Raw genomic sequence first — 7,296 nt, 5'->3', positions numbered from 1 at the left:
GTACTGCAAGCCCACAGGTAACCTTATGATGCCCCACTTCTCCAGTTTCCACCCTAAACACGTTAAAGAAGCGAACCCCTACAGACAAAGTCTCCATATACACAGGATATGCTCAGATGAGAAGGAATATACACCTACAGATGCTGAAAGATGCCCTCGCGAGAAGAGGATGTGGCGCTCAATCGGCAGTTCCAATGCATCATAAAAACCACACCGACCACCTCAGAAGACAAACATGGCACACGACCAACAGAGTACTCTTTGTCGTCCAGTACTTTCCCAGAACAGAGAACCTACAACATCATCTTCGGAGCCTTCAACATGTCATCGATTAAGATAATCATCTCACCAAGGCCATTCCCACAACCCCACTACTTGCCTTCAAACAACCATGCAACCTCAAACAGACCATTGTACACAGCAGACCACCCAGCCTTCAGGAGAATAGTGACCACGACACCACACAACTCTGCCACAGCAACCTCTGCAAGATATGGCAGATCATTGACACGTTGACACATGTGAGAACATCATCCGCCAGGTATGTGGTACACACTCGTGCGACTTGGCCAACGTTGCCTACCTCATATGCTGGAGGGAAGGATGTCCCGAGGCATGGTACATTGGTGAGATCATGCAGATGCTATGACAATGGATGAACGGACACTGCTGAACAGTCACCAAGCAGGAGTGTTCCCTTTTTTGTCAGGGAACACTTCAGCTGCCAAGGGCATTCAACATCTGATCTTCGGGTAAGCGTTCTCCAAGGCAACCTTCAAGACACTTGACATCGCAGAACTGCCCAGCAGAAACTAATAGCCAAGTTCCACACGCATGAGGATGGCTTCAGTTGGGATCTTGGGTTCATGTCACACTGCATGTAACCTCCACCATTTGGCCTGGACTTGCAAAATCTTACTAACTGCCCTGGCTTGAAACAATTCACTCCTCTTTAACTTGTGATTAAACCTGTCTCCACTCACATTGTCTGTACCTGAAAAGATTTGATTACCTGTAAAGATTCGCATCTAACCATTATCTTGCAATTGCATCTTTGTCTATATATGCCCTGTTTGTGAACCCAACTCTCCACTCACCTGATGAAGGAGCAGCGCTCCTTCAAAAGCTCATGATACCAAATAAACCTGTTGGACTATAATATGGTGTTGTGAGACTTTTAACTATACCAATCAGAGTTGTACATTTGTATAGATGTCATCTATATCCACCCACAACTGTTGATTAGGATTGCATCATGCACAGGGTACAGGTGTTATTACCCAATCACAGTATTACATGTCTACTTTAATTATTATATCTAATTGGTGCGTAGGTTTGAATATGCTAACTGATCTAATCTATCAGTTGTCTTTAACATCGTGACTGGTGCCTAGTTTGTGGATATTAATTATCTCTCACATGCCTAACTTTTCGGAGTTGATTAATATTCTCAGACTAGGGAAGTCTGATAGCATATGGCTTGAACACAGTGTCTGTTAATCTATGTCACCTCCCCATGATGTCTTTAGACCACTTAGTTCTCTAAGCAGCCTCATTTTGTTTTTCAATTTGTGCAAAATGCTACCTGTAATGTTCCTGCCTACAGCTTTGTGCCCTTGTGTACTGTCTTGCAATTAAACTATGTGCATGATTTTTCTACTGAATTTATCTTTTAAATTTTGACTGAGTATTAGCTATTAGCCCCCTTCAGCAGTAATCCCAGTTGCTTGTGTAATTTTCCCAAGGAATCTCATCATGGTTCTAGGAAACCCACATTTGTCATTGAGTGCCAGACCAGTTTCTTGCGGTGTGAGTAAAACTTCCTTGATCCATTTGTCATGTTCCTGTTCTATTGACCCATGGATTAAGATGTCATCCATGTAACAGGAAATGCCGTAATGCACCTGTGGTATATTAGACATTGTCCTCTGGAATATTTTAGAGGCTGATGTGATGCCAATTGGCAAATGATTAAAACAGTATTGTCAAGAGGATGTAACAAAAGTAATTGAATTTGGACTTCTTGTCCAAAGGCAGCTGTCAAAACCCATTGTTGGCATCAAATTTTACAACAGTCTGATTTATAACAATCTCTTTACACAATCTGAGTTCCCTATCTGCTTCAAGAAGACGACCATCATCCCAGTATCAAAGAAAGCCAAGTAGCATGCCTTAATGACTATCATTCGGTGGCTCTGACTTCCATCATTATAAAGTGCTTTGAAAGGCTAGTCATGGCATGAATCAATTCCAGCCTCCTGGATTGCTTTGATCCACTATAGTTTGTCTACCGCCCTGCAACAGGTCCACAGCAGACATCATCTCCCTGGCACTGCACTCAACCCTGGAATACCTAGATAACAAAGATACCTGTGTCAGACTCCTATTTATTGACTACAGCTCAGCCTTCAACACTATTATTCCGACGAAACTTATCTCCAAGCTCCATGGCCTGGGCCTCGGCTCTTCCACAATCATCCTCAACACTGGTGCCCCACAAGGCGGTATTCTTAGCTCCCTACTAAACGCCTTGTACACTTATGACTGTGTGGCCAAATTCCCCTCCAACTCAATTTTAAATGTATGCTGGTGACACCACTGTAGTGGGTCAGATCTCAAACAATGATGAGACGGAATACAGGAATGAGATAGAGAATCTGGTGAACTGGTGCAGCAACAATAATCCCTCCCTCAATATCAATAAAACGAAGGAGATTGTCATCAATTTCAGGAAGGTGGAGGAGAACATGCCCCTGTCTACATTAACGGTGACAAAGTAGAAAGGGTTGAGACCTTCAAGTTTTTACATGTCCAGATCACCAACAACCTGTCCTGGTCTCCCCATGCTGATACTATACTTAAGAAAGCCCACCAAAGCCTCTACTTTTTCAGAAGACTAAGGAAATTTGGCATGTTAGCTACAACTCTCACCAACATTTACAGATGCACCATAGAAAGCATTCTTTCTGGCCATATCACAGCTTGGTATGGCTCCTGCTCTGCCCAAGACTGCAAGGAACTGCAAAAGGTTGTGAATGTAGCCCAATACATCACAAAAATCAGCCTTCTACTCATTGACTCTATCAGCATAATTCAAGACCCCACGCACCCCAGACATTCTGCCACCTTCTTCCATCAGAAGAAAGGTACAAATGTCTGAGGTCATGTACCAACCGACTCAAGAACAGCGTCTTCCCTGCTGCCATCAGACCTTTGATTGGACCTACCTTGCATTAAGTTCATGTTTCTCTACACCCTAGCTATGACTGTAACACTACATTCTATACTCGTGTTTCTTCTCTATGAATGGTTTGCTTTGTCTGAATAGCATGCAAGAGACAATAATTTTCACTGTAAATACATGTGACAACAATAAATCAAATCAAAAGATTTGTTGAAGATTGTGATTTTTACAAGTTTGGCCAAGTTCGAGCAATACCATTGGATGTATTTTTCTTTCAACTGCCTTGTAGGGGTATGTTCGATCAGCCAGATACAAATAAAGCCATTATGCTTTGGGAGTGGTACCATTTCAGAGCACGTTTTAGTGACTGATGAAATGATCCCTTGTCACAGAATTGCCTCAATCTCACTCCTGACACTTTTCAGAAGTGGGTATGGGATCTTCTTTGGTTGACTAGATAGAGGAACCTGGATCTGTCTTGAGTGTGACGTCTTGAGAGTTCAAAGGCCTTACTGTCCCTTCATATCAGGTTGCCCCTTGTTCCAAGGGAATGTGCTGGCTGCCAAGCAGGCATCACTTCCCAGTACCTCCATGCTGGGTTAGTGTTCAAATAGCTAAGAGGATGCCCTTTGTTTGGAGCTGCAAACTGGGTGGAAGGCGGCCACAACAGAGGGACAGTATTGTGTGCAACTATGGGATCCTGCTTTGGGAGAGCCAAGCTGCAGGAGCAGTGTGGGGATCTCAGTGATGGGGAGCTACCCTGTCTCATGAGGCATACAGACCCTCTCACTTGAGGGAGGACGAATGCAGTACAACCTTAAACCCTCACTCTGTCTGTAGTGTGATGCCAGGGGGGATTACTGGACAGCAAGTTCAAATCCACTTCTCTTTGAACACTAATTCTCAGATACAGTAGTGAGTTTATTATTCTCATGCAAGGCTGTTATCTGAACAGCATTGAAGACCTGGAACAATGAGACTGCCCTCTAGGGAACTGCTTCAAAAGCTAATCACATACCTCTCAAGATTCAGCCATGTCTCATCAAAGAATGCTGTTGCTAGACTGGCTAACTGATGAAGCTTTGAGGAGTCCAGCATGCCAGTTTAATAGCCAGAGCTAGATCAAGTTACACAGTCGAGAGACAAAGGTTAACCCTTCGGAACATCAAACCCTAAAAATGTAGCATCTCTTCCAATTCAAGGCTTAGCAGTACACAACTCGCACTGTGGAGAACCCCCAGGCAACGTAGGATGGTAATAGCAGATATCACTCAACCTGTTTGATATCAGGACTGGCACCATTTTTGAGGAGCCCTGTCAGGATGCAGACCTTGTCATTATGCATTCTTTCTGATACACTTTAGCGCTATGCAAGGTCAAGACCTGTGTTCTTTGGTGGTTGGAGTGACGACTCTGCAGGTCAGATGCCATGAAACAATGGAGACGCAACACTATTCATCCTGTTAGAGACGGTACTAGCCAAGAATCTTTCAGCATCAGTGTTTCTATCTTCACTTGTCTGAACTGCAGTGCCAGGGAAGACTGCATCTGCCCCAATGGATCACATAATGCATGAGTTGACAGCCCATGGAACTGGAAGACACCCAGTGCCTCTGGCCCTTAAAGCCGTAAAGCTATTTTGAACTTTTATGCTAGTGATTCTTCCCAGAGCAGCTCAGAGAACATCTACGACATCTTCCAATCTGCCTCTCACAAATGCACAATGGAAGTGATAGATGCCCTTTATGCCAGGGCTGACATGTTTACCCGCTTGGATTGGGACCAGACAAGCCAGAACACCAGGTCCATGGGTTTTGCCCACCCACCAGGAATGCCCCAGGTGCAGGGTCTGCTAGACTACAACCATGTGGCTGTAAGGTCACTGTTGGAACATGTGGCACCATTCAAGAACTGCAAGGGATGCTACTCCCTCAATGTCCAACTCATCTGCGACCATATAATGCGCCTCATGTGGGTGTGTGCCTGGTCTCCGGGAAGCACCCATGACAGTTACATCTTGGGCCTCTCGTAAATCCCAGTTGTCTTTGAAGGAGAACAGCAGCTGTAGGGATGACTGACATGGGATACCCACTGAGTAGATGGCTAAAGACATCGACGTTGAGGTCAGGAGCATCTACGGAGACTCGATACAATGAGGCTCACACTTCAATGTGTTTGTTGGTGGAGCAGGTAATCAGACTGCTGAAATTGCAATTCCAGTGCCTCGACCAGTCAGGGGTGCCCTACAATACAGCCCCAGAAGGTCTCCTGCATTATTGTGGTCTGCTGCACTCCCCACAAGGTAGTATTGTAGAGGAGAGACCACCTACATCTGGAAGAGATGAGTGAGTGCCAGATGAGAAGGTGTTGAGGAGGGCAGTGGATCAATTTTACTAGGGCTCTTTGAGGTCACACTTTAGCCAAATGTTGCCTTGATGTCATGGGCAGTCAATCTCACTCCTTCCCTTATGTCTATGTTTGGATCAAAGCTGCAAAAGATTTGGAACTGATTGGTCTGGTGAAATTGAAATTTAGCATCAGTAATTAGGATATTGGTGGGTAAGTGCTACTTGATAGCCCCAACAATAACACCATCCATCAATTTGCTGAAGATTTTGAGTAGGCAGTAATTGCCTGCATTGGATTTGTCTAGCTTTTTGTAAACAGGTCATCCTGTTTATAGGATAGCTGAATAATTTTTCACATTATCATGTAGATAGCAGTATTGCTGCTCTACTGGATCAACTTGATTAGAGGCTAAACTGAAGCCAAAAGAGAAGTGGATTGTGGTTGGCTAGAATGAGATGGGTTAGGCAAAAGAGAATTTTACAAATGTTATGATGGACCACAACTTCTTAAATCTGAAAAAAAAGAAAAGTTCCTTTAGTTTAAAGCACTTAAAGAAGCATTTTGCTGGTGTATAATTTCACATTGTAACTTGCAGTTTATTTCAACACATTCACCCAAAATGAATTACATGATTGCAAAATGTTGCAAATTCACATCATTCCAAGGTTGTGCAATTATTCACATGCTGTAAATCAATTTCATAATCTGATTTCATTTTGTTTCATCCCATACAAGAATAAGGATAGAAAAAGTCCAAGAAGCTATTTCAGTCAGACTTAAAAGTGGGGATGATCGTTGGGAAATTTGTGAATTACACAAAAATTGGGCACGTGGTTGATAGTGAAGAGGATAGCTATCAATGCTAGAATTTTATCAATGGCTTGGTTGAGTGGGCAGACAAGTGGTAAATGGAATTCAACTCGGACAAGTGTGAAGTAATGGACTTGAGGAGGGCAAATAAAGCAAGAAAATACTCAATCAACCGGAAGATATTAAGCGGTATTTTCTCATTTTTCTGCGAAGTGGCCAAGCAGATGGAAAAAAAATGAAGTGGAAGCCTCCAACCTCAAAGATGGCAAACATTTGTCCAGTTAGGGCAGTTCCCAGGACATCATACTGGTGGGGCAGGCTCTGATTGAACCAGCCCTGCCAGCAACTTGGATTTTCAAAAACTGGTACTCGGATTAAAAGCAAAAGAAACACATCAACTAACCACTACGCCCACCTGCGATGAGACTCCCTCCCCACATAAGTCGCCACTGCATTTCCTCCATGGAACTCACCACTTAACACCACCACCCATGACCAGGGAGTCCCTGAACCCTCCACGGACATGGAGTCCCCTCCACGGACACGGAATCCCATCCCTGGGCACAAAACATCCCGCCGGCGTTGTTCCCAGGCACTGCCCTCTGCTTTCTCTGTTATGCCCTCATGCTGATGTGAATGGACAATCCAACGGCGGGGAGGAGAGGGGTTGCAGGGAGGGACTATCAGGCATAAAGGCCTGATAATTATATTTGAAACTACTCAAGTGGCGATCCCAACTTTCAAAGTCAGGATTGCCATAATTTCATTAGCAGGGGGTGGGAATTATTGATCTGGGAAACCGCACTGGCATAAAAGCCTTTCTGGGACTTCTGTGGGATTTTCCGTCCTCACCACTGTCCCCAGTCCTCCAAAAATGGAAAGGGAATATCATCCCCATTGAGAGGGATTGAGGAGGTTAGAGACCTTTGAGTGCATGTCCACAGATCTTTAAA

Source organism: Carcharhinus amblyrhynchos, chromosome 20 (assembly GCF_965287045.1).
Source record: "Carcharhinus amblyrhynchos chromosome 20, sCarAmb.v2.hapA, whole genome shotgun sequence".
NCBI lineage: Eukaryota > Metazoa > Chordata > Chondrichthyes > Carcharhiniformes > Carcharhinidae > Carcharhinus > Carcharhinus amblyrhynchos.
This window is presented reverse-complemented; position numbering follows the sequence as displayed.